At 40.5% G+C, this 26489-nt stretch overlaps 1 protein-coding gene across 2 annotated transcripts in view; it reads left to right on the top strand.

Annotated features, from left to right (window-relative positions):
* Window positions 1-4749: 4749 nt before the first annotated feature.
* LOC6534295 (basic-leucine zipper transcription factor A) overlaps window positions 4750-26489 on the top strand; it is a 52166-nt gene continuing 30426 nt past the window's right edge. Inside the window, exons 1-2 of one of the 2 annotated variants that reach the window (XM_015195063.3) lie at window positions 4750-5146; window positions 25879-25967. The gene's annotated coding sequence lies outside the window, so the exon portion shown is untranslated. Of the gene's footprint in view, window positions 5269-25878; window positions 25968-26489 lie in introns of both variants that reach the window. The other variant, XM_015195064.3, reaches the window with a different exon arrangement.

The following is a 26489-nucleotide window of genomic DNA, read 5'->3' as shown; positions in this document are numbered from 1 at the left end:
AATGCTGGCTCAAAAGCGCCCGTATCTCGCCATTATGGCAATCTGTCTGAGTGCCCCACCACCTATAGAGCCGCACATATCTCCATATCCCCATATCTGCGCAGATAGCGGCATGCATATAGGTAATGCATGTAAACGATATTGCTTCACTCAACTGTCAGAGGGCATTAAATAATATTTTACGCCGGGGAGACGACGGGAGATGGGAGATGGGCGGCCTCATCATGGCCTGTGACATTTCTGACTGCAGGCTGCCCGGGAAGCCAAAAAAGCCGCACCATGGCAACTTTGCCCAATGGTAAATGCCAAATGGCAGACAGGCAGACAGACAGACATAGATGTCATATGCAGAATTATGTAACACGAGCGGTATTTAATTTTTTAAGCAAACTAACATTTCCTGCCAGCTTTTGGCCACATCTGCATGCAACATTCAGCATGCAGCATGCAGCATTCAGCATTTAGCATGTGCATAAATAGTTGCATCCTTGGCGGTTGCAGCTTTTCTATGGGTTTGATTACATCTCGTAGCCTAGACCCCGTTTTTGACTTTGTAAGCTTGGCTTTCAAGTGAGTTTGCCTTATTGTTTTTTATGTTTTGCATGCTAAATCCCACTTAAAAGGCAACCTATTGGGGTCATTAGTACAGAGCCTTTAAGGATTTTAGGCATAGGATTAGTATGATGCACCGGCACTTGAGTAGTTTTATTATTTTTATTTTACCAAACTAAATATTTTCATGCTGTTGTAGTTTTAGTAAGGATTTATCGCATTTCTACCTTTCCATTAGCCCTAATATACATCAGCAATTTGATAGCTGAGTAAATTTATAAGGAATATATGCTATATGGATAGCACTTAGATATGAAATTTGAGAAGTTTGCTAGACACAGGCCCTCCTTTTATGTGGGACAACAAAAGGCCAAAAGGCGTTGTCCCTTTGGGGAGTTTTTGTCTGCTGATGACACGAACGACGTGTCCAAAATGCGGGCTTCAATAATTTGAGGTAAGTTTATTATGCAGATAAACAAAATGGGCTCCTGATTTTGGCTGACTCAGCATTGAGCATTTTCCATACCACACATACTGGACACTGGGATAGTGGAATGGCCCGGAGCCTTAGGGGCGATGGTCAACAATTGCCGGCAATCATCTAGGCAGTTACCTTATTACAACAACAATGGGAGAAGGGGGGGAAATGGAGTGGAGTGAAGTGGAGTGGCTGGGAAAACGTTGGCCATAACGGGAGTTATCTGACTGTAAATACATAATCTGCTGGCTGGGTGGCTGTGTGGCTGGCCCAAAGTGAACCCGTCGACGCTGCAGCTTCCTAGTTCCCAAAAGATTTCCGACGGCTTTTGCACCTTGAATACGGATTTGCTTTTATTGCCGCATCTTTCCGTTGCCTACTTATGTGCACTGCTAAAAACTCTGAGTACTTAACAAGAAAATAAATGAAATAAAAGAATTATTTAAGTGTGAATGAACATTTCCTTTTATTTAGTGGAACAAGAGAGGTAATTAATATTAAAAATATATTAAATAAATCGGAATGCCAATTTAAAGATAAAATAAATTTATTAATTACAAATCTAGAAGATACATACATAAGTTCATACATAAGTTTTATATTTTTATGTTTTTTAACAGATTTTTTAAAAGGCTTATCGACATGTTTTTAGTGAACATTTTACTGCCAGTGTAGTTTCCTTCCTGCGTTTTTTTGTTGGGCTTTCCGCTTTTAGGGTTAAGCAGGTGCTTTATAAACCAAGCATCCAGGTGGGCGGCCTCTAACGGTAAATAAGGACAAATACCACGTAATGGGCAACCTGTGCGTGGCTGAAGCCCCATCGAGAAAAACTAGAGGGACAGCACCAGGATCCCTTTATTTCCGCAGCAGGACGCTGGCAGGCTGTAAAATTTTCACCTTTAAATGGGTCCCCCAAGCGCAATCAAAAGACTCTTGTCTCTTGTCAGTCACATTTGTTTTGTTCTCGAGGTGAAGACGGCGACGTGTCGCCAGAAATATTGCTACCATATTCATAATTACTTAGGCGGCGTGGCGATGTCAAGTCTGCCGACTTCTTTACTGGGTCGTCAAATATTTATTAAGTGGCCGGATTGCAGTGGAGTGGAGTGGAGTTAAGTGGAGGTGAGTGGAGTTGAAAATACTTTTCCCATAAATTTGACGCTATTGCGTTGCCTTGGATTTCGCATTCAAAGCAAAGTTCTTATGGCTTATTAAGGTCCAAAGTTTGCGATAGTTTCGGCTATGCGAAAGCTTGTTTCAAGAGGCGATTAGCTTGTGCGTTAAACTTTATAAATTAAATGAAAGCTTCAAGTTTTTAATTGCACAAATGTAATTTGATTGCGCTTAGGATTTTAATCTTATCGGATTTAGTGACTTTTAAGTATATATGAATATGTGAAGCATATGCTGTATGCAGTATTACTGCACATTTTCATATATTTAGTTGAGTTTTGGTTTAATGATCTTGTTATAGGATATATATAAAGATTGTAAATTGTTAATAAAATATTTTTTCTTCTCAATACCTATTTATGTATAAATAACAAGCTGGCATGTATTTTAATAATATTATTTTTGTTTTTAATAAATAAATTAAATATTTAAGAATATTTTTGAATAATATTATTTTTGAATAGCATTCAGATGTCCCCATAAACTCAAGTGACACCCCGTCAAATGGTCAAATATCAACTATAACTCACCACACAGCAAATATAAATTGCCTGGTGTAATCCACACCAGCACAGCCACTGCGGACAACTAAGGCCACCAAAATCACATAATTCAAACATGTATATAAATGCTTTAGAGAACACACATGGACACACACACACGTGAAAGACAAACAGAAAACAGGGAGAAACTAGAGGGTAATCCCGGCCGACATATTGAAATTCATAACTACATACAGAAACCAATTACAATATCAATTTAAAAGGGATTAAAATGGCCCGGCCGAAGGCTTAAGCGGCTCCCAACGCCACTCGCCATCTAAACTGGCGCTCCTGTTGGTCCTCCATGGTCCGAAGACGGCATACTTTGTGGTGTATTCAAGATTTGTTGCCTTGTAAAATTTGTAAAATTTGTGAAATTGCAAATTGTATTTGCCTGAGCCCGTGACGGGAGCCCCAAACTTTTAAATTAAATTCTGAGCTAGCAGATTTTCATAATAAATAACGAGTCTTACACGCGCATAATCAGCCATAATGCCATTGTGCAGTGCCCAGATATATTGTATTCAGCCAATACAGGGGTGAAATTCTCAACAAGTGGCAAATTCTTGGCGATTTGGTGTGTATTTTTGCATAATTTATTTACCCAGCTAGTTAAATCAAAACTGTTGCACACAAAGAATCGCAATTTATGCGAAAGGACCAGGCCCAGATGCAATTTGGCTAAGTAAAGATGCCGATAAAGTGCAGTCTGTTGGTGTGCAAATAGACTAAAAACATAAACTGCAGACGAGGCTAAGCAGCTCTAATGCATTAAATTTAAACGCTCGAATAAGCGGTTTAATTTATAAAGTAGCAAAAAGCTTTGCCAATCTTTCAATCTTTCATCGTCCAAGAATGCTCCTCCTCCTCGTCTCTGTCCACTCATCGATTCGTCCATCCATCATGTCTATCAATGCCTGGGTCTTAGCCATGAGACAGATAAATCAGTTAAGCATCGTCATGTCAAGTTAACAGGCGATTACAAGGGCTTTACCTGACCAGATACGCAGCTCAAGACCATTGCAAAAGGTCAGCAGGGTTTACGAGGCTGTTTCCGTGAAGCATTCGCTTCGCATTCACTTCTCTTTCACTAACGTTTAATTTAAAATAGTTGCTTAACCAATAAAGCTTAACCAGCCTTAAAAAGAAATCGCTTTCGATTACCAATTTAAGAGCAAATTAGCGGTTGTGGAAAAAGTGCTTGGTCCCAATTAACTCAAGCAGATTCTTGTAACCAGAAACGAGGGCAAAGTATCACATTAGCTGGCGATTACAAAAGGCCATCTGCATGCATACATACATATATACATCGATATTTGATAACCAATAGAGCGTAGGCGCAGCAACAAGAGGATATCACGAAGGACATGAAGGATGTAAGCCTGCAGACCTCCTCGCCTGTTGATAAAGGAAAAGAAATTAAACAGACGGCGCTGGAATAAAAGGGAAAACACAGAAGCAAAGGAGAATTAAGCCCACAAGACAATTGACAATGGGTGGGCCTGAAAATGGTTCAAGGATTCAAAGAGGGGGGTCCTTTTTTGGCAGGGGATCTGTGGCATTTGTCTCGACTGTCTCGTTGACATGACGTTGCGCGAATTGTGCGCCACGATTGCCGTTGTGCGTTCTGTAGGCTGTGTTTTTGGTTTGGCGAGTCGTCTGCCAACGCCAACAAAGTGAGCAACACGCGCCGATGATTATGTTGCCGCTGACAACGACAACTACCACAGGAACATGGGCAAAAGCAGCAACACCAGCAGCAGCAACAGCAGCAACAGCAACACCAGCAGCAAAAACAGCAAAAGCAGTAAAAACAGCAAAAGCAGCAACAGACTTCTCCGAAAACGAGGCCACTTTTCGGAGTCCAGTTGGCGGCAAATGTCTTGTGGCACGAAGCTTTTCATTGACTAAAAGTGACGCATGCGCCGTTTTCCAACCGACTTGGACTCCGATTTGAATTCAGTCCTCAGTCCTTCTTCCTCACTGTTAGTTTCAGATTCAGTTTCAGTTCGTTATTGTCACTCGTTCGAGCTGCACGGCACACGCGTCGTATTAACGATATCACCATCACCTGGTCTTCTAAGACTGTTTTATTGGATTTTGGCGCAAGAAGGCAAAAAGCCGGCTAAAGTGTCCCTCGTGGATGTGTGTGTGTGTGTGCGTGTGTTGCCGGAAATACTTTGAGTAATCGAAGCGACAAGAAGCGAGGCGAAAAAAAAAGATAGAAACCAAAACAAAAGCCTAAGCAAATTAACTTGGTCCAATCGTTGAACTGCGAGTATTGTGGTTCTGGTGGTTATATTATGTTTGGTTTTTTGCCCAGCCCTCCTGCCAGCACGAAAGTAGGTTAATTGACGTGTGTTGCGGGCGTATCTACAAGGAAATAATAAAAAAGTACCAAGTACGTACAAGTAGAAAAACAAATACCAGGGCAGCCAGTGAAGTGGTCAATTGCCACTGCCAGGGGCCTTCGAACCCTCTAGATAAATCAAAAGAGTGGGCAGAAAGCCAAGCTAATTTAAGGTATGTGTTTGTCATGTGGTATACTTTTCATTGAATATTTTATCATTTTAAAAATGTTGTTGCGCTAAAAATACAAGTTTAATCAACACTGACCGCAGTGTTAATGCGTTTATTATTACGTTTAAGCCGTTGGCTTAAAATTTACATAATGTGCTGCTAAATGAGGTTCAATGCACTAGCCAATATCTATTGTTTTTAGTTGAACGCATTTTGTGCTGATTATTTGTTTTCGGCTTGACTAATTTTAATTAGTTTGTGCACTGAGCAGACATCGATTAATAGACAATGCAATCCTGAAAAAATATGAAGCGCAAGTGTGGAAGTTATTCTAAAGGCAGTTCAATTTCGAACTTCATTGTTTTATCTTTGAAAAAATGTCCACATTAAAGCGATATGCTTTATATGATAATGAGATATAATGATAGATATTTTTTTAGCCAGCTTACTCCTTTTTTGTGGTATGAGCTCTATGTGAGAAAAAAAGTTTCCTTTATTATTATAATGCGGCAATTTATGCATTCCGTTTATAAAAATTAAAATGCGGTATACTTTTTTCCAATTACCCTTCGAAAAAAAGTTTCACATGCCAGTGCGACAATTGACACTGCAGCAAACAGTAAAAAAAGGACATCATACAAGGGGGAATAACATTGCGTAAACAAAAATAAACATATGCAAAATAAACTTCAAACAAATGTGGCCGCTCCGAGTTTTGGGCCATCAAAACAAACTCCAAATAGAAAAAAACAGAACAGAAAAATAAAGTGAAGCGAAGTTGGGGGTGGGGGTTCATGGTCGGTTGCGATTCGGTGCCTTAGAGGCAACTTTGTTGCACAATATTTATTAATTTTTTTTCGCCAAGTGTGTGCTTGTGTGTGCATGTTGGGTGTGCGTTGGGTGTGTGTGTGTGTTGGGTGTGTGTGTCAAATTTAAAAGCATTCTTGCCCGTTGCCTTTAGACGGGCGATGTCCTGGCAGCTGCCTTTTTGTTTTATTATTTTGCGGAAGCTGCGAACCAACATTTATAAAAAGGTTTTCCTTGCTCGTCCTGCTACGTGAGCCATGCACACACACAAACACACAACCCCACACACACACACACAGCAAACATGCCCACACCCACAGACGCACATTGCTGTGCATTACCGTTATTTTATGACGGAAGTACATTTAAGCAGATTTTTTCTCACAGAACTCCCGCTCCCTTCAACCGAACTGGAAAAAAGGGCTGCCAAAAATGTACAAAAAATTGGGCAACCGAGGAAAAATTTAAATATTTTCTTTTACGTTGTGCTTTTCATTTGCCAGTCTCGCTAAAATTTATGGCCAACAAAATTGGAATATTCCCCAAAACAACAGCAGCAACAATAAGGCCAAGACAAACTTCACCCCGATAGCCATAAAAATAAGAAACCTTTACGACCCGTTTCGATGAAAAATACCTATTCAGAAATTTATTCAAGCAAAAAAACATTGAAACACACACAATAATTAAAAAATTGCAACAGAAAACATTTTTTGGTTGAATAGATTAGTTTCCATGGGTCTATTTGATGGCCATGATTTCAAAAATGATTTATTCATTTCAACTGCGCTATTAAAGTCACCACAGAATGTTTGATGGCATATCATATAATATATACTACGCCATTCCTTAAATTGAACCCAAGAAGTTATGAATACGATAAGTATCATAAACCAAATACTTTTCAAATTCCCACCTCCACACCCTGTACAATGTGCACATATTATATTAATTGAAATTTAATACAATTACCAGGCGAATGTGTGGAAAGCCAAGTGAAAGTCGGCAGCCAAAACACACATAAATTCAGGCCACACACACATTGAATGTTAGAAAGGCGAGGGGAGGCGAGGAGATTTCTTGCCAAGTAAGTGACTCAATAAATAAATTTACTTGCCAACTTTTTGCCTTGTTGTTGTGGCCTTGGGGGACTGATTGTTGCTTTCTCAAGGTAGATTTGCGTCGAAGGATCTGAAAAATACTGAAGCCGTAATAAACAACACTTGATCGAGGACGGGGGCACAAAGTTAAGTGTGTTTTACTGAAGCACGCGAAATAAATTCCAGGAATTTAACAAGATGAACGAGAATTTGGGGACACCATTCTTTTTCAAGGGCTTGCTTATAGGAGGAAAATAGAAAATGTAAAAATTTTATGCAATGATGCCTATGTAGATATATGAATATGTATTTAAAAATTAATAGTTCTGTTAGGTTAATTTGTTTAGAGTAGCATAAGATACAAGAATGAAATAATATCTATTAAATATCTAATATCTATAAAAAATTAAAGTGTTTTTCCCAACAACTTCCAACTTATGACCCCGACTTTTCACTTATTTTTCATGAGCCACTTTAAGCTTTGAATTATCCCACGCCAAGTATGATGATCTGATCTGAGCGAGGGTCGTAAAGCGGAATGCTCAAGAAGACGAACTTAAATTTGCACAGTATTAGCACATCTGAAAAACAAAGAATGGGGGGAAAGCGCAGCTCGCGCTCTTATTAAGTAAGTGAGCTATTCAAAATCAAAGCAGCGGAAAAATCCGCATCGCCAAGGGGCGAATGGTGTGGCAAAATGTGTCCGCCGATTGTCAGGCAAATGTCAAGCTCAAGCTGCAGGCGTCTTTCAGCTTGTCTCACGTCCCGTTTCGGGCCCTTTTCCGCATTTCCCGCAGATTTTCCCAGCACCAGAAGCAGGCACTTTCACCTGCACTTGCACCAGCACCTGCGCCTGCAACAATGTGCAGACATTTATGGCACCAGATGCCGCCGGCAGCAGGCAAATGCCTTGCCATCCTTGAGTGGCATTGCGATGGCATTGCGATGGCATTTCCATGGCATTTCCGCGGTGCGTTTGCCGTTGCGATGAAAGCGCATTAGCTTTGTCATTTATCGTTGCCTGCAATCCGCCATCTTTGTTGCCAATTTGAAAGGGCAGAACGAATGAAAGCTTAAAATGCCTGCAGTCGGAGTTAGGGCCTGCATTTTAACTTAATGCTAACTTTGGGTTTGTTCAATGTGACCTCAACTCTTTGTCTCTGAGCCAATTTACATCTGAATAGATGACATTATACAGTGGTGTATTTCATGATTTTTATGAATGCATTTTGGCTCATGCATATAGTTGCCTTTTCATGTCACTTTTTAAATATTTATTATATTTATATATTGAAGGTATAAGCATGTTGAAAGTTTATTAAATCTTTAGAGAATATTTTCTTCTTGATGCTACAGTTATAAATCAGCATTTAATGTTTAGTATTATTTATCTAGACTTATTGTAGCTGACCACTATGCTCCATTGTGTTTTAAGGAATAAATTCATTTACACCACTGTTCACATTAAGCACATCTGAATTTATTTTCAATATGCATTCGAGGGCGTTTCCTTGTGTCCTTTCTGTTGATGATGTGTGCTGGCATGTTTTGCTTATCACAGTGCCACGAACAGACTTCGACCGACGAGAATGTTGGTTTTGGCCATCGAAAAGTCAAGGTTTCGCTTGTCTCGTTGGCTGCATTTTTAAAAGCCCTAATTAAAGGCTTGCATTTTCACTTTTCATGCATTCTAATACATTTTGTATGGACAAAAGGACTGCGCCTTCACATTTTCACCTGTCGCCCCTTTGTGCATAAAAAGTGTGAGCAATTTTATTGTGTGGAAAATTCGCTTGCTCACAGGTGATGGTTGGTGGAAGGCACGGAAAAAAAACACGTGCATAATTTAAAAATTCATGCATCACTCATACGCAGCGTTGCACGCTCCTTGTGGCAGGATATTCCGTGCCTGGCGGCCAAGGTAACAATGGAAAGGTCGCAGTTTCGACGTAGTCAGAGTTTGTCTGCCTTTTTGTTAGCTTTTGGTTTTCCATTTTTAGTTTAGTCATTGTTTGTTTTAAACTATCTCTTTTCGCTGAACGGTTGCTCAGCTCTGCCGATTGGTGTGGGATTTATAGATATGTGTCAATTTTTTGTTTGTACAAAGTTTTGATACGACTATAAATCATTTCAGCTTGATGGAAATACTGCCTTAGGTGTGCAAAAAAATGTTGAAGCTATTATTTGTTCTTGCTTGCAATTAAAGTTGCGTTTGAGAATAAATCTTCTTGATTATTTTGCAATGTTTGATTATTTTTTAAATAAAAGAGCTCTCTTTAGTTAGAGGACAGCGAAGTTTGGTCAATTTAGACTGCTAAAAAATTCTTAAATCCTCTTTTGAACAAAGCCCAAATCCTTTTCAATTGCCAACGAATCCCCGAGTGCCGCCTGACAATTAAAACGTCCCGAAAAATGTGAAATAAGAGTGGTTAGTGAGAGAAGCCCACTCGAATGCAGCTAACCATGAAAGCGCGTTAAAAAAGCATTGCATGCACATGGCCGTTTTGTAGCCCCCAAAACCCCAGAACACCAAAACCCCAAAACCCCACAGCCCCATCAAATATGCATGTAAAACACCGCACAGCAGGCGGAATGGAGCAGGAGCAGCTCAACAATTTTGCCTGCGGACAAGGTCCCGCAAAAAATCGAGAAAAAATATAAATCTTAAATGCCTTGACATGTGTTCACCGAAAAAAGCTGAAGCTTATGAAAAAATCAAGAGGCGAAAGGTTAACTATGACTCCAAATACTCTTGCAGATTATGGAGCAGCTTAGTTTTTTGACCAAAAATTGTGCCATTCAAGAATTGATAGTTTTTTCACACTGGCCACACAAACATGAAAATATTTTGCTTATATACGCATGGAAATTCTGCTGCAAAGCTAGTTTCCCGGAAAATGAAAATATATTTCTTCACCTTTAAATATAAAATATTCATTTTAGTATGATGAACTAAACAGCAGGAGCTGTTTTTTTTTTAGCAACTATATATCTATATATCTATAAGTTTAAGTGCAAGTGGAAAATGTTCAATTAATAATATGTTATTCGATGAAATAATAGTCATAATTTTCTTGTAATAGTATTATGTTAAAAAGGACTCCACTCTAATTAACATTTCTAAAATCCCTCTCTTTATACACAAAAAATATATATATTTTATTTGATTTTATTCAATAGCTATTTCAAGTAATTTATAGAGAGAGAAGTGGAGTGCTTCAAACTACGACTTCTGCACCCATTGAATGGCTAAAAATAGTGAAATAACAGCCCCGAGCGCTTTTCTTGCTCTGCGAACCCTGTGAAAATCCCACTCAGTGGGTGGTTAAGTGGGTGGGTAAGTGGGTGGTTTGGTAGGTGGTTCGGTGGGTGGTTTGGTGGTTGGAGGTCGTGGAAGCCTTTCGCCTTTGTATTTCGGTGGGTTGCTTAGCAGCAAATTACTTGCATGTCAATTGATGTTGATGACGCGTTGACAAATTCCGAATATGAGCGAATAGTTTTCGTGCTGCTTTTCCTGTTTTCCCAACGCAGCAGGTAGTATTTTATTTAATAAACCATTCTTGGAGCTGCAAGTATGGGCGTACACAGTAATATTTATGTGTTTATTTTGGGGCCTTGAGTATAATATGTAGATTTCGAAGGCAAAAACCGAAGCGGTAAATCAAAATACATGCATTGCGTATGAGTGTTGAGGCAACTGAAGGAGGGTGGAGTTCCTTATGATTTATAAGCACTTTCTCATGTTGCACGAAATTGTGTGTGCTGCAAGCAGTATTCGGCAGCAAACAGAGATGGGCTTAAGAGTTGGCTTAAACCATTTCTACCAAACAAATTCAGAATATAAAGAATTCAAAAGGAAGAAATCAATCATGTACACTTAAGCATAAACGTTAAAAAATATTCTATGCCTATTTCGTGAGTAGGAGTTTAAGATAAGCTAAAAAGTGTTAAAGAATTCAGATTTCTCATCTCTACCGATGGCTTTGGTTGAATAGGCAAAATTCTAGACCTCTGCAGACAGTCACACACACAACACACTTACACTTGGCAGTCAGTGCACCAATACATTTGCATCTAGACAGCCTGGCAAAAATGCTAAGATATTTTTTATGCGCAAAATAAATTGAACTTGGGGCGAAGTGGATGGATGGTTAGAGGGATTCGGGTATTCGGGCAAGGACTTGGGCAAAGGCAAATCATTTCGAGTAGACGAAAAGCGACGAAGCGCATAAATTGTTGCCACACACACCAACATACACACACATACACAGGGATACACCAGCGGTCATACATATAAGGCTCAAGAAGTTTGAAGCAGGCGTACAAAATGCTTGAGTTGTGCTTCTGCTTTGAGGGATTATACCTGCCGGAATACTGGAAGACTGGAGGCAACCCAACCCACATTCCTCGGCCAAGTTGACGCTGAAAGCTCATCTCTGGAGATTTCTGCCTCAAAATTATGATTTATTCTTACGTTATAATTTTCCTTCTCTTTCGCCATTCGCCATTCGGCTTTCGCTCGTTTTGCTGTAGTTACTGATACTGAATTTTGGATTTAAGTCGAAAACTCATGCCTTGTCGTGGCCCCCAAGGCAGTATTTTACCATTTAATCGCCGATGCTATTTCTCTATACATATATACGAGTCCCGTTTGTGTGCTTGATATCCCCATAATGTGACGCAAAGTGGAACCAGAGGTGTTTCCTGTCCCCCGGAGCACATCGATTCTCCTTTCCTGTCAAGCGAAAAGGTTCGAACACTGCAAATCGATAATACACCTCGAGCTCCATATACGTGAATTCAATTTTATTGCACGGCGAAGCACTCAATGTGTTTTTGGATAACTATTCCCGTACTAAAACGCTTTTCTACGGCTGAAACTTTCAACTTTTTGTCACGGCCAAATGTCGATATGATGATGATGGTGATTGCTAAGATGCTAAGGGGTTGTCAATGGATTTGGCCTTGCTGAGTGTGTTTCCCACGAATCGTCGACATTACTTGTGCATCATAATCGACGCTCGAGAACCGCGAGTACAGCGCACAGGTAACGATGGTTAACATAGTTAAGAGTTCATACTTATTGAAGATTGCATAAATTTTAATAATATATTCGCTAAAGTATATATATCTCCACTACGATTTACTCATTGGTAAAGTTTTGAACTTGTCAGTTATACGTTTATGAAGTTTATTATTATTATTATTTATTTATTAAGAACTTAAACAACATATAACAACATATATATAAAATCTTTCGTATGTAGACAAAAATAGAGTATGACCAATTCAATTAGTTGGTGTATCTTAAGTTATGAGCCAGGAGCCAAGTTCAGTTGCCAGGATGCATTATTGACCAGCTCTGCAGACATAATGAATCGGAAAAGTATCCATCAATTGCGGCAGCAGAAAGACACCTGATTTGCCGCTGGTTGCTGGTTGCAGAAGCAGCTAGAATCGATTTGCTCAATTATTGCGAGAGTGCAATGCAACTGCAGGCTGATGCAAGTTTAATGCGCCAACTGCAATGTAGCGTAATCTCTTTGGCCAAGAACTTTAAGGCCAAACAATGCTTGCTGCTGTGTGTGCGGAACCACTTTCATTTTGTTTGTAATGTGTCCAATAATAGTGGCATTACGCTCATTGAACATGCACGCACACACTCAAACGCAGATGGCCAACACACACGCGTGTGTGTGTGTGGGCGCACATACATAAAAATGTCCTTAACCCACTATCGCCAGTGGGGGTAATATTAGCATAATGTGCGTAAGCTTTGCATGATCCTCTTTCACACGTAGTGCGTGTGCTGCTGTGTGTGTCTGTGTGGGTGTGTGTGGGTGTGTGTACGGTGGATAACAAACCCAAAACCGCTTTGGTCCTGCAAACTGTGCCGCTGTTGCCATAAACAGACAAGCCACATCAACCGTAAATTCCTTTGTATACCCTTTGCCGCAGAGCCTATATGACTAAATGACTAATTGGGGAAATGGGCTGAGGTTGCGTAATGCTACTGAGAGTGGAAACAATTTGTTATCTGTTGAGGTTGCTAAAAGTGTGTGATTGCATTTTATTAATTTTAAATAGCGCAATCGAAGTAAGTGAAATATCACTAATATCTAAGTGCACTTCTAATCACCAAATCTAAATGTTGATCAAGTTGCATCAATATGTCCTGTTTTTACAATCCAATCACAACGTTCGAGTTTTATCCTGCATACTTATACATACTTACATAAATATTATTTAATACATTCCAAAAGTGAATATCATATTTGCAAAACTTTTAATCTTATTTTTAAGAGTATCTCTGCACTCCACCATCAAGTATCCGCTTCCTGATGATTAATTGGCCGCCATGCGTCTTTCGCCACATTTTCTTCAATATGCTGAGTGAAAGGCTCTGCTACACATTTGTTTTGTGTGTCATTAAGGCGGTAACTTCAGGACATCTTGTCTTCCACCAAATCAAATGTGGTCGCATGCACTGCGAGTCCTTTTTTGCCCATCGATGTGACGCAAAATGGCGAAACGAGCTGGCTGCATCCGTTTTCCGGTGGCCATTTGTTCCATTACGCCATGACGCTGGCCCCCATTTCGTCCTTTGGCTGTCAGTGTTGTTGTGGAATTTGGCGATGTTGTGCAGGATACCATGTGTGGGAGCATGCCATTCGGGCCTGGTCGGACAAAGATTAAACACATAATGGGCGCGTGCCCGGGCGATTCTATGGCCGCGTTTTTAATAACATTTTATGTCGAGCTGTAGCTGAAACCGAGGCTATGTTCCGCAATAAATGAGCCGTTAAACGCTTTAAGTTGGCCCGGCTAACAAACACAAACACACACACATCTGCTGTGCTAGCCGTTTTATTGCTGCTTTATTGTGGAGCAGTGTGCAGAGACGGTCGGGCGGTTTCGGCCAAGTTAAGCGCCATAAACGGGTTAATGACTTGGAAGTTGCTTTTAATATGAGCAAAAAATGTTCACCACTGTACTGTTCCATCCACTCAAGTGTTTTCCTGGCCGCTCCTTAAGCCTGTGGAAGCGTCTTTATTGCTGATCCGCTCCTCACATGCTGCGTTCTTTATTGGCCACCTTGCCCCTTTTGGCCATTGCCTTTATCAATTTAATGTCGCTTGTTTGTTTTGGCCCCGGCCGCAATATGATTATTTTTTTATGGCCAATTTTTAATTTGTTTACACACATTTCGGGAGCAGAGGCTCAGCCGCTCTTCTTTATCGCCGTTTGTCAGTGCTCGCATTTATTAAACCTTTTTCAAAGTCTTTTTTTTTGCCCTTTTAAATTGACAACCAGTTGCGTAGTTTTTTCTCCGCTCGGCTTTAGATTGCCTTCCCTTTCCGTGCGAATGATCCCACAATTTAATTTAACACTTTGGATTGTGAGTCCCCCTTCATTTTGTTGTGGGTTTTGCTGAATGAGAGGGCGGGCGTAAATATTTTATGAGGCAAGTTTTGATTTATGCCTGCATGTGGCGGGCGTTTAGGTGCTAATAGTGGCGTGTTGTTTGGGTAATATTTCGACCCTTCCCCCATTGCGAGTGTAAATAACTTTGCTGGCTGCGGTCTGTAATTAAAAATAAATAAACATCATAGTTGGTTTTTAATTGGCCTGCTGACTGAAAACGCAACTACAACATTTAGACTCATCTAAACAATCAAATATTATGCATTTTCTAGTAAATACTCTGTGAACTTTGAATTAGTTTCATTTAACTGATGCCTCGGCATGTTATTTTTGTATGTTATTAAATAAAGCAGTGAATATAAATGCGTTTAAGCTTGTTTTGGCCATAAAGTGAATAATATTCCTCCCTAAAAACTCACGGCTCATCAGGCAGGATATGTTCCATTGCAGGCCGTTAAAAGAATTCAAGCAATTCAAACCATATTTGAGAACCGCTTGTGGCGGGGAAATGCGACAACGGTAAAAGACAAATTCATTTGACGTCTTTTATATGCCACCTGCCACGCCCACTGCCTCCTGCCGCCTTCATATCCCTTCCATTCCCGTTTTATGACTCTCTCTTTATTTGGCTTCTTGCCGCCTCTCACGTGCACTTCATTTTGTAATTACCGCGGCCCGAAATGCGGCAGCGTTCTAAAAATTTGTTGACTTAATGACAAAATGTTTGAAATTGCCCCTTATAAAAGACATCAGTGAATAAATTTACACATACACAGAGCGAGAGACAGGACTTCCGGTTGCCATTTGCATTGGTGGATGGAGGGAAAGTCACGTCGCAACATTTTGGCCCGGTCTTTTTCCTCGCCTAAAAGTGTGCACAAGTTAATTTGATTTCGCTGTAAGTCAGACACACAAAACTAAATTCACTGGGACCCTCGACGCCTTTGCCAAGTCGGGCGAAAAATCAAAATTTCCGCACATTGCCTATTTTTCAAAGCAACACTCAAACGGCACGAGGATGCCTCTGTGTGTGTGCGGGTGTGTGAGTGTGTGTGTGTGTCTGGGGGGCAAATTTATTTGGAGTTTCGCACACGTATGGGTCCTGTCTGTTGCTGTGCCCGAGTCCTGGGCCAAATCGCTCCTCCTTCTGTCGCCTGAAAGCCTGCAAATATCACATGCTCGCCAAAATATTGCTATCTGCATGTGTGTCGAAGTTACACGGAAAACAAGTTTAAAGCCCTTTCTAAAGTATAAGTAATGTAACTATTAACACTTTTCTGAACTTAATATTATTTATGTTTGAGCATTGATCTTTGTAAAATAATAATTACTGCATAATTATATATATGGTAATATGGAGAATTCAAAAACTGAATAACCTACCCTTCTTTAGAGTAAACTCATTTCTGTCACGTGCTGCATTCGACTGTCGTCATCCAATGTTGTCAAAAATTTATACCAATCCGCCGCCGAAATAAAAAAGGAAAATTCGTTGGGGAAAACGCAGATTGAGGGACGAGCAGGGCACTTGAACATCTAAAGAAATGAATAAAAGTAAGGCATAAAAGCATGCAAATAAAATTAACAAAAAGGAAATACGAGCATCATTTCCTGCAGTCCCCCATATTTTTGCTACCTTCATTTCATTTCATTTATTCGTTTTTACGTTCGACAAGTTGTTCAAACTTTGGCGAAGGTGTTCTGGAAATTTCGTTGCGCAAAAGTAAACGAAACGAATCAAAATTCACACTAGAGGTGAAGTGATAAAAAGTTTGAGGTTAATAACTTAAACTGAATATATTAGCTTAAGGAGGAATTATTAAAAAGATTTTTATGGATAAGTGAAAATATATTTTTCGCAAATTTAAATTGTAAAGAAGTGAAATAGTTTTTGAAATCAAACTGAAGATTGTGCCTATTCTATTCTCTTTCATATCAATTTAATGATAAAGATAGTTGACTATATGGTTTCATATTATTTTTTTATTATGGTTATATTTTCGTGGAAATCCAAGGAGATTTAGAATATGGGAATGGATTCCGACAGAGTTGTGGGTGATTGCTGCAATATGTGGCTGGCTTGATGTGGCAATTGCTGGCATATTTTCCGACAGTGCCGCCACATATTTTCCCGGGCACGATTTTTCCCTTTTAATTTTTCTTTGGCACCTGCATCCGCTGGCAGAAACATTCTCGCATTTCCTTTGTTAGCATTGAAGATAAAAATCAGTGGCATTTTTTAAGCAGGCGGCGCGCCATAAAAACCAATTACGGGCACAGTGCAAGTTTATTTATTTATCTGCTTATTTGCCGAGTTACGTTGAAAAATGAATTTCAAGAAATGAATTGAATTATGTCATAAATGCGCGCAGACAGAAAGAAGCGCCGCCTGCAAGGAGCCTCGCCGACTGCCAATAATCCCATTTAGCTCCATCAAATGGTTATTGATTTATTATTTTGGTAATGCAATTTGCCGAACCAGCCGGGTCCTGAATTATGAGCCGCAAATGGCGTCCAGACCGCGAATCCTGCGAAACGCTCAGCTCCAAAGAGCAAACGTGGCCGGGTGGGCGGTGATTCGGACACTCAATGAAATGTCTGCGGTTTTGGGATTGGATTCGGTTTGCTTCTGGTTACGGCTTTGACGGCAATCATATTGACCAGATTGAAAGGTCGCTGGGGGAAGATAAACCGAGGCTGCAATCAGTTGCATCAGATTAAATGCATTTTAAATAAAATTATTACAATTTTCACAAGCTGGATACGAGTCTTTAAAGTCTTTTAAGTCTTTAAATGCTTATGCATTTTATCATATACTAAAGAGGAGAAACTTTATTCTGCTTCCAAAATGTTTGCCTACTTTTTCAAGCGCTCCCTTTTATGATTTCCATTTTTCCACACTCGTTAACATAAACATTAAAGAGTTCGACAGCCCTGAAGGCGACCGACCAGCAATACCTTAACAGAAATGTAAATTACTGACCAAAAATTAAATCGTGCATTAAAATATTCAAACGCAACCGACTCGAACCGTTTACACTGGGCGAAAAGCCGCAAAAACAAGTTCCGGACAGCCGCAAATGCCCATAAAGGACCCATCAACTTCGTAACCCTGACCGGAGAGACCAGAGATGGACCTTGTTTAGCTGGCTGGGAAAACTGTCATTTCGGGACTCGAGTTCTCAATGGGCCGTGCAGGGCAATGGGATGATGGAGTGGGCAGTCGAAAGTTGGCAAGGACCTTCACCTATCTGCCGGCCTTTTGCCTCTGGTTAAATGATGTGTGCATTAATCCTTTCAACATGCTTTTCACATTTTTCTCTCCTGCCTGCCTGCTGCTCTTTTCGGTTGCTCGAGAGCCGTGAGCTCCATCACTCAGCTCCTCGGCACCTGTGTGACAAATGTGCCGGATGGGCAGGTGGGCAGGTGGGCCAAATGGAAATGGAAATGGGAATGGTATTGGGCCATGGCAACAAAGGCAAAACGGCAGTCACAAAAACTACTCGCACAAGGTCATATATTTTCGTGTCGCTTTGTTGCTTTGCATGCTAATGAAAAATTAAAATTTCCACTACAAAAACTGTGATTCATTAGGCTGGAGCAGGCGGGCCAGGTCGCTACTCAGGCATTGCCAGTGAGCCAGTGAGCTAGTGAGCCAGTGAATAATAAATAAGGCCGCTGGCTAATTAAGTGAGGAGGCACTGCCATCCCCCCACCCCACCCATGGAGCACACCATTTGCATTATACTTTTGTAATATACATGCCACACGTGTCCTGGAGTGAATTTTGGGTGTGTGTGTGTGTGGGGTGTCCTGTGAGAACATTGCCCCGCTGCAAGGACCATTCGACTGAAATGGCAATCGATACAAGCGGAGAAATGAGAATAATTCGTGTTTGAAGTTAATATAGAGCCTTGTTAGAAATCAATGTGTTTCTTTTAAGTCAACGTTTAAGTCTGTATCAATATCTATAATATTTTTAATATATTTTGGTAAAATAGTTGGGGTAATTTAATCAAAACATTGCTCAAATTATATATATAATAAAAAAATCTAAATAGAAGAATTTATTCGTTTGATAGAAACCACTAAGATAACTTGCAAGATATTTCAAATATATACATGGGTATTAAAGTAGTTCAGGATTATTGTTGAAAGGCATCCACTCTACTTTCTGTGTAGGGCAGCAAAATGAAAGGATGGCACTATAGAAAGCTTATCCAGTGAATTAACCATGACCAGCAGCTGGGGGCCAGCTGTTACCAAGTTGCTGCTGTGTGGCGTCAGCTGCTGGTGAGCTATGAATTATAAATTGCAATTCGACTTAATTAAATTCACACACTCGCCTATGAAAATGCAGATATTTTGCTGCATTGTTGGGACTTAATTTACGTTAGTGCAATATGCCCGTCGAAATCAGAGCCGCAGAATTGCAGATAATTTGCCGGGCAACTTTATTTGGTTCGACCATCATCATTTGCTTTTCATTTTGGCCGGAACGGAACAGCAACGCATAACAGCATCAATTAGCCATAAATTCTCGTTAGCCAACAGGCAAAGTACTTCCATAAATAAGGGTCCTGGAGAGTTGGCAATGGAAGTGGGCGGATGGAAAGCCATCGCTCAGGGCAAGGCGGCAAACCGAAAATAACAGCCAACACTTTCAACACCACAAAACCCAAAACGAAATAACTATGCTTATAAAGCATGAAAGAGGACGTGGGCGCCACCATTCACAATTACAATTATTTTGGCCATGTAGTTGCCAAGAACCAACTGGCCCAGATTGGCGGCTGAGACGCATAAAAATCGCAGCTGTCAGTTCAAAAAGCCAAAAACTTCAGCAGCAGCATCAATTTTCCACACGCCAGCGAATTTTTCGCCACCAATCCGGCAAATAAATACTATATACTCGCAATTCACTCGCACACACAGACAGAATTGCGGAAGACATGTGAACGCAATTTTCACGTGCAAACTTTGCTCTTGCAAAGGCAACAAACAAACGAAGCAAATAAACCAAGTGAAATGTGTATGCGGCAATTGATTTATGCGAAGTAGGAATACACTTTCCTGGGTGAAAATGGCAGGATAAGTTCCTGTTGCATGCGTTTGCAGTCACTAGAAATATGAGTGGGTAACTTAGGTGATTCGATTAAACAAGAAACTATGAAAAGCAATCTTTTATTTTGCAAAAGTACTGTTGATGATTCGAGTTTAATAGTTTCTAATGTTTCTTAAATAAAATAGCGAAGGAGTGCGCATTCAATTAAACATATTTCAGTAGCAAAGCAGAAACTATTTAATTTGGCTCACATATGTAAATATTAATATATGCATCCTACAAGTTGCGAAACGGGAACGCCAAATGCCAAATGAACCCCAATGAACGCTCTTTGTCGTTGAATGGCAAACTTATGGGATTCCCCCACAGACTTAATTGCAGGGCATCCATAAAACAAGTGTAGCGCTGTGGCGTGGCATAAGTTGGCACGAATAAAGTAAAGTAAGCTGCACAATTTTATTTCGTTCGGTGGGGACGCTCCGTTGGGGAGCTGTCAGCAGGGGGGGATTTTGGATGGTGGGAGAGGGGAAATGGGACTGGGACTGGGGAAAATGGGTCCTGGAAGTGGGACTGGATGGGTGCTGCCAGCTAATCTCAACAAACAAAGCGTGAAACTAACAATTCTGCAAATACAGACAAAACCGCACACCCGCACACAGAAGCGGGGTATTGGGCGGAGACACGCCCACTTTGAGGGCGGGCTTGGGTTGGGGGAAAAGTTTGTCTTGCTCATTCGCGGGCCAAGATGAAACTTTATTTTAGCGCGCCGGAGAGCTACAGCCATCGAATTTATTTTCATGTCAGAACAGAAAAGCACTCCCACACCCACTCCCACAGCCAATTCCACTCCCCTTTAAGCTAGTCGCATTTAGGATTGGCGTTAAATTGGCAAAAGGCGATGGCTAAGCAAATAATGAACTTGCTAATTTGGCGTGGCAGTGTGGTTTGCTTTGGCGCCCGCTGCAACGCGGCGTATGAGCGATGTTCGGGCATAAATTGCGCATACGCTGCGTTGCACATCTTAAGCGCGTTAAAGCCTCTTGAAGGCGCTGCCAAGTGGCCGCATAATAAGGCTAAAGATCTAAGGGCGAACTGATGGACGGGGAGAGCAACAAGCGGCTGTGGCTCGAAGAGGCTAAGCTCTAATTTTCTCACGTACTTGTAAATTTTGCGGAAAACCGCAACAAATTCACTTACAAAAGTAATCTAGAAAGCTCGTACACAACCGGAAGCGCGCAAAAGGCGCGGAAAGCACGGCAAAAATCCTGGCCAAAAGGGGATGCGAACACAAACCCAAAAGCGGAGCAAGAAAAAAAGGAAACAAAAAGCGCACAAAACTCGTCGTCGTGTAAAGAATTGCGTTTGTCGCGACACGGCGACAACTTTTTCTCCGCTAAATGTGGAAGGGGAATGGCACTCAGGACGAAGGATGAAGGACGAAGGACGGAGGACGGAGGACCAGGCTTTAAGCGACCCCCACTTTATCACAGATTTAAAACGAAATGAATGTAAGCACATTAAATGGCTTGGACTCGGGACTCCCATTAAAGGTTCATAGTCAAGGACTAGAGAAGATATCACCCGCGGGGTGGCCTGTTTGTCCTGCAGGACGAAGTAAAAAAGTTTCAAATGCAAAGTTAGCTTACGAAGAAAACAAGAAAGGATTTAATTGGAGAGCGATTTGTTGGGCGGTTAAGAACAAGACAAGTTGCTCTTATCATTTCGGCTGATTTTGAGCCCTCAGGGGAAAGAAAATTCCCAAATGGTTGTGTTCAAGAGTGCAGGATTTGAAATTTATTAGAAATTCAAAGGCTTTGAACTACCGAAAAGTATACGAATCAAACGTTCAAATTATTATTTTTCAAGATTAACTAAGTTCAATTATTTAATTAATTTGATTAAGCGATCTAAATATGAATGGGCTTACTCTGAAAAACATGCTGAATTGTTCCAAATGAGATTGCGATCCCCGGCCTACGAGTATATTTGTCGAAAAGTTTTGGCGTTTTAACAAAGTTTATTCCGCTTATCTGGGCTATTAGTTGAAATTCCATTTGAAGTCACACAATTCCAATTGTTGTGGCTTCATTGTGTGGATTATTTGGGCGGTATGTTCTCGTGTTCATTTCTTTGGGTTGCTCGAAATTTTCAGTAAATGAATATTAAATAACCTGATAAAGTTGTACCACACAGCCACCCTCTGTCCAACCGCGAAATATTCCTCCAGCCCCAAAGGCTACGACTGCAATTAGACGAGAGAACACGCTATGGTCGAGTTGCCCGACTATCTGATACCCGTTACATAGCTTTTAAGCGTGGCAGTACTTGCACTGTGTCTATGTTTTTTGGAATCTGCATTCCTAATCCAAACTTTCTAGCTTTTAAAGCTCCTAAGATTTCGACGTTCATACGGACGGACGGACAGACGGACATGCCCAGATCGACTCGGCTAGTGATTCTGATCAAGATTTTACTTTATATGGTCGGAAACACTTAATGTTAGGTAGAATGTTACATACTTTTCAACGAATCTAGTACACCGTTTTAACTAACGAGTAACGGGTATAAAAACAACTTTTTCCTTTCAACATTCGTTACAAGCGTTGAAAGTCTGAAAGTCGGTCGCAACAAATCCAATTTTCAGCTGCAAAGAAAAAAGTTAAATTATCAAAAGAAGAAAATAAATTGTAGCTCAGCAAAAAGTTTGGACTCCGCCAAGGACAATGTCAGGATAGGGCAACCAATCCTGTACTTGACTTCACTTCACTCCATTCCATTCCATAACGAACCCCGAAGCTATGTGTCACAATTTTCCGGCACGGGTCGTCCATCGTTATTAACAGCTGATGGCGAAAAACAGGAAAACTTTCGGCTATGCTTTTAATCAACTTTTCCTTGGCATTTGCCATTTGGTATTTATGCAAATTGCAAGCACACAAATATTGAGTGGAATGGCCCCAGCCAATAGCTACAAATTTCAATTATGCCATCAAATCTATTTAGGTGGATAAATATTTGGGAATTTCCTGCCACCCCATCTCCATCCCCATTCCCATCCCACCCATCATGCTGTAATTGTGGCGTGTAATTTACAGATTTTCTTGTTAAGATTGTGGCCAAAGTTTGGTTCTGCTTCCTCGCCATTGTTGGTAGTTTTTTTTCCCTTGAGCAGGCCTTAATTGGCTTGCCGGCCTGAAGAGTCAATAAGCGGCATGCAAAGTACACAAGTTGCACATAAATTTCCCGTTGAATATTTTAGAACTCATTGTTCGAGTGTTCGTATTGCGGGTGCCCTAAATTTAGCTTGATTTGATTTGGTTTCAATTGTATTCGAGTCGAAAATAAGCTTCTCCCCTCAAGAGACTTTTTCAAGATCATTAACGAAATGAAGAAGGTCCTGGGCGAAGGGCAAAATAAATGTTGCCTACTTACTGGAGCGCAGAGTTAATCAATTATGCGTGTGTGCGGACTTTCGGTGCTGTACTTTGGCCCATTTCGTTAATTAATAAAAACCTAAACAATAAGTAACGCCTTCATTCCTTGAGACAAACATTTCTTACTTTGCTTACCTAAGACATGTTATAAATGCCGAACTTTTTCACTTCACTTTTTTCTAATTTACCCTTACTTAATTAATGCAATATAAACATGTAACAAATTATTAGGAACAGAATACTCTTCGCTTTTAAGTTTCTTTCGTTTTTATAATGCAATTCTATGGTTATTTGGTATTAAAAAACAAGCTTTTCACAAAGAAATCTTAAGTCCCATTTATTATAAATGCCCGACTCTGCCTATGTTTTATTGAAACTAAAGCCAAGTTGATTAGCTAAATATCTGGTGAATTTCTTATGTTACCTTAAGTACCACCTCCCATCTGTACACATCCAAATGCTTATTCCACTCCAAGAAATCAATCATAGCAACACTTGGCCCATTCACCACCACTGCCCTCTATTTGCCAGGATGTGTTCTCTGGTCGTCCCGAAGTGCCTGGGTCATTTACTTTATTGATTACAACTTTCTCTTGTTTTTCGCAACTTATACAGGAACAAGAAAAAAAGCAACAGCAATTTGAGTTTAGCGTGGCAGCCTCCGTGGATATATCCACAATAACTGGCAGGATATCCCCATAGATGACTGCAAAGGTGGAGGGTAAATGGTATCTTGCCACAAATGTAGGTTTTGATTAAAGCTGCTTTATTCCGGGGATGAAAGGCGGTCGGTGGAGGGGAGATATACCTGTTCTGGCTTCTGGTCTTATTATGTAATGCCATGGAATTGCATAAATACATTTTCAATTCGCTTGCAATCACTACAAATAAATAAAGCGTAAACCGAGCACCGGGAGCAGCATAAAACTGTCATAATTTATGAAGTTTATCATTTGGTTCCTGGCCTGTCTTTTTGTCGGGGCCCCCGAAACGCATTTGTGTCAATTTAAATTTATGTAAACATAAAATGGCCAACCAAAAAAATAAACATCCCGTGTGAGGGATGTGGTCCTTTCTGCTGGTGTAGCCCATTTTTCATTCGCGTTTCGTACTCTTTTTTAAGTGGGGTATTTTATTGCAGTAATGTGATTGGAACTTAAAAAAAATTTGATCTGGTGTTAAAATTAGTAGGAAAAAAAAAATGAATACAGAGAGCTTTAAGTTAAATATTTACTTTCATGTAAAATAATTTTTGAATATTTTGATGTCATAAAGTTACATGATTATTTTTTAAATGCTCGTTGCTCCTCTACACTGTATGCTTTACCTTTCCTTAAACCATTTATGATTGCTACAGTTTAAAAGTGGTTTTATGTTTTTAAGAAACGGAAAAGAGTAAATAGAAATCCTTAAACCAAAAAATGTCCAGAAATTGGAGCCTCCTCAGTTATTCCTCGTCGAGCCCCCTTTCCTTGTTTATGATTTAAAGCGCGCGGCACGCCGTGACGTTCACTTAGGCATGGACAACACAATAAGGCTCCACAACAGCCGGAGGAATATCAATGTGAGACTGGGCAGGAGGGTCTGGAGCGGGGGAGAAGAAGAACAGGACAGCGGGATACGCTTTCCGCCTGCGCACTTTTGACATTTCATTATCCTGTTAAGTATTCAAAAGTCAGGGAAGCAGGCACAGCGAGCAGGAACCAGGACGAGCATGGGAATGGGGGGTGGGGACTTGGTGGGGCAGAGGAGGGGATGTCTGGGCCGTGGCCAAGACCTTTAAGAGGGGAATGTCCTGCTGCGTTACCAGCTTATCAGTTATGCCAAACGCGTTCTCTTTGGCTTTTAGTCGCATCCCGTATCCCGCATACCGCCCGGCTTCCTTCTTCGCCATTTGTTTTGTCTGCCCTTAATGCCATGCGGAATTGCCTTTGTGTCCCTGCCGTTTATGACATTGTATTCGAATCTCTGTCTGTATGGGTGTGTATAAATTACATTACATAACAAGCAATATAACAAACGATAACAAACACCTTGCCACACACATACAGGCACACACACTACCAGATGCGAAAGCAACAAGGAAACGACAATGAGCAAATATGAAAAAATGTGGCAGAAAGGCAAAAACAATTTAATAAAAATGTTTCAACGACTTCGATTCGAAAAGATCCGCTTTATGGCCTGCCATTTGTTTGTGCCAAATGTTAATGATAGCTCAATATCTCATTTTTGTGTGCGGCTAATAAAAAACCAAACGCACTCTGTCTTTCGCGAATTTAATTTGCAAAATAGCAAAATTCGTTTAAGTGATTGGAAATGAAGTCAGAAATTTAGCTCTAATTGGATTTGAATAAGCCTGAGCAACAGCAATTAACGTTGCTTTAAATGGTTGTTTTAACCGAACAGATAATATGATTTTGCACGGCCTACTGATTTTAATGCAGAAAGAATAGAAATTCTTTATTTAAACAATTTTATTTATGTCAGATGCAATACTTCCTCCAAAATCTTTCAATAAATTTTATTTCTATGCATTTTTACTTGACCAACCAAATTGTCTGTCAAGTAAATTAAACAATCGATTGAACCGCAAAAAGTCAATTAAAATCTTCACAGAAGCTCCAGTTGAATAGTGGTTTCGGGCAATTTGCCGGCGCATCCTCTCAACGCCTCTCAGTAATCCTTAATGGGTGCTGGAGATGGAGATCTCTGGCCGGGCATCTCAATAAAGCAATCAGTGTGTACCAACTCGCAATATAAATTTCATTTTCCCTTGCAGGTCACTCGGCCAGGAGCTTGGGAATCCTTGGAGCGGGAGCAGCCAATGCAACCTGCACAGACATCATTAGACGTGAATAGCAACCACACGTGAGTAACTCGGGGCCTTTGCGCCCGCAGACAAACACAGACTATATCGACACTGTATATCTCGGACATGTGTCGGCCATCAACTTATGCAATCAACGATTTGGCTTTGACCGGGCAAACTGACTGCCTGCCGCTGGGTGCTATGTAAACGGGCCAAAGACGGTGGCCCAAGGAGGAGCAGCAGGACGAAAGGACGAAAGGACGCAAGGACGACGGGACGAAAGGGACGAATGTTTATTTAAGCATAAAGCCACGTACGCCCTGACACACACACACTCCCATCCCGACACTCAGATTAATATGTTACTAAGAAAGGGGCTTAAAAAATATATATTTTAGATTAAAGCAAACCCAAAACATACCCAATAGATACAATGTGTTTGTAGCTTTCATTGAACTTTTATATGATATATTATTAAAATAGTTTAGAGAGATTCATTCCTCGATATCATTCCAGTTCGTTTATAACAAAGAGTAGTAACAAAGAGTCTCTTTCAACTTTAATAGTACTTCTAATATATT

Source organism: Drosophila yakuba, chromosome 3L, assembly GCF_016746365.2.
Source record: "Drosophila yakuba strain Tai18E2 chromosome 3L, Prin_Dyak_Tai18E2_2.1, whole genome shotgun sequence".
NCBI lineage: Eukaryota > Metazoa > Arthropoda > Insecta > Diptera > Drosophilidae > Drosophila > Drosophila yakuba.
This window is presented reverse-complemented; position numbering and strand designations above follow the sequence as displayed.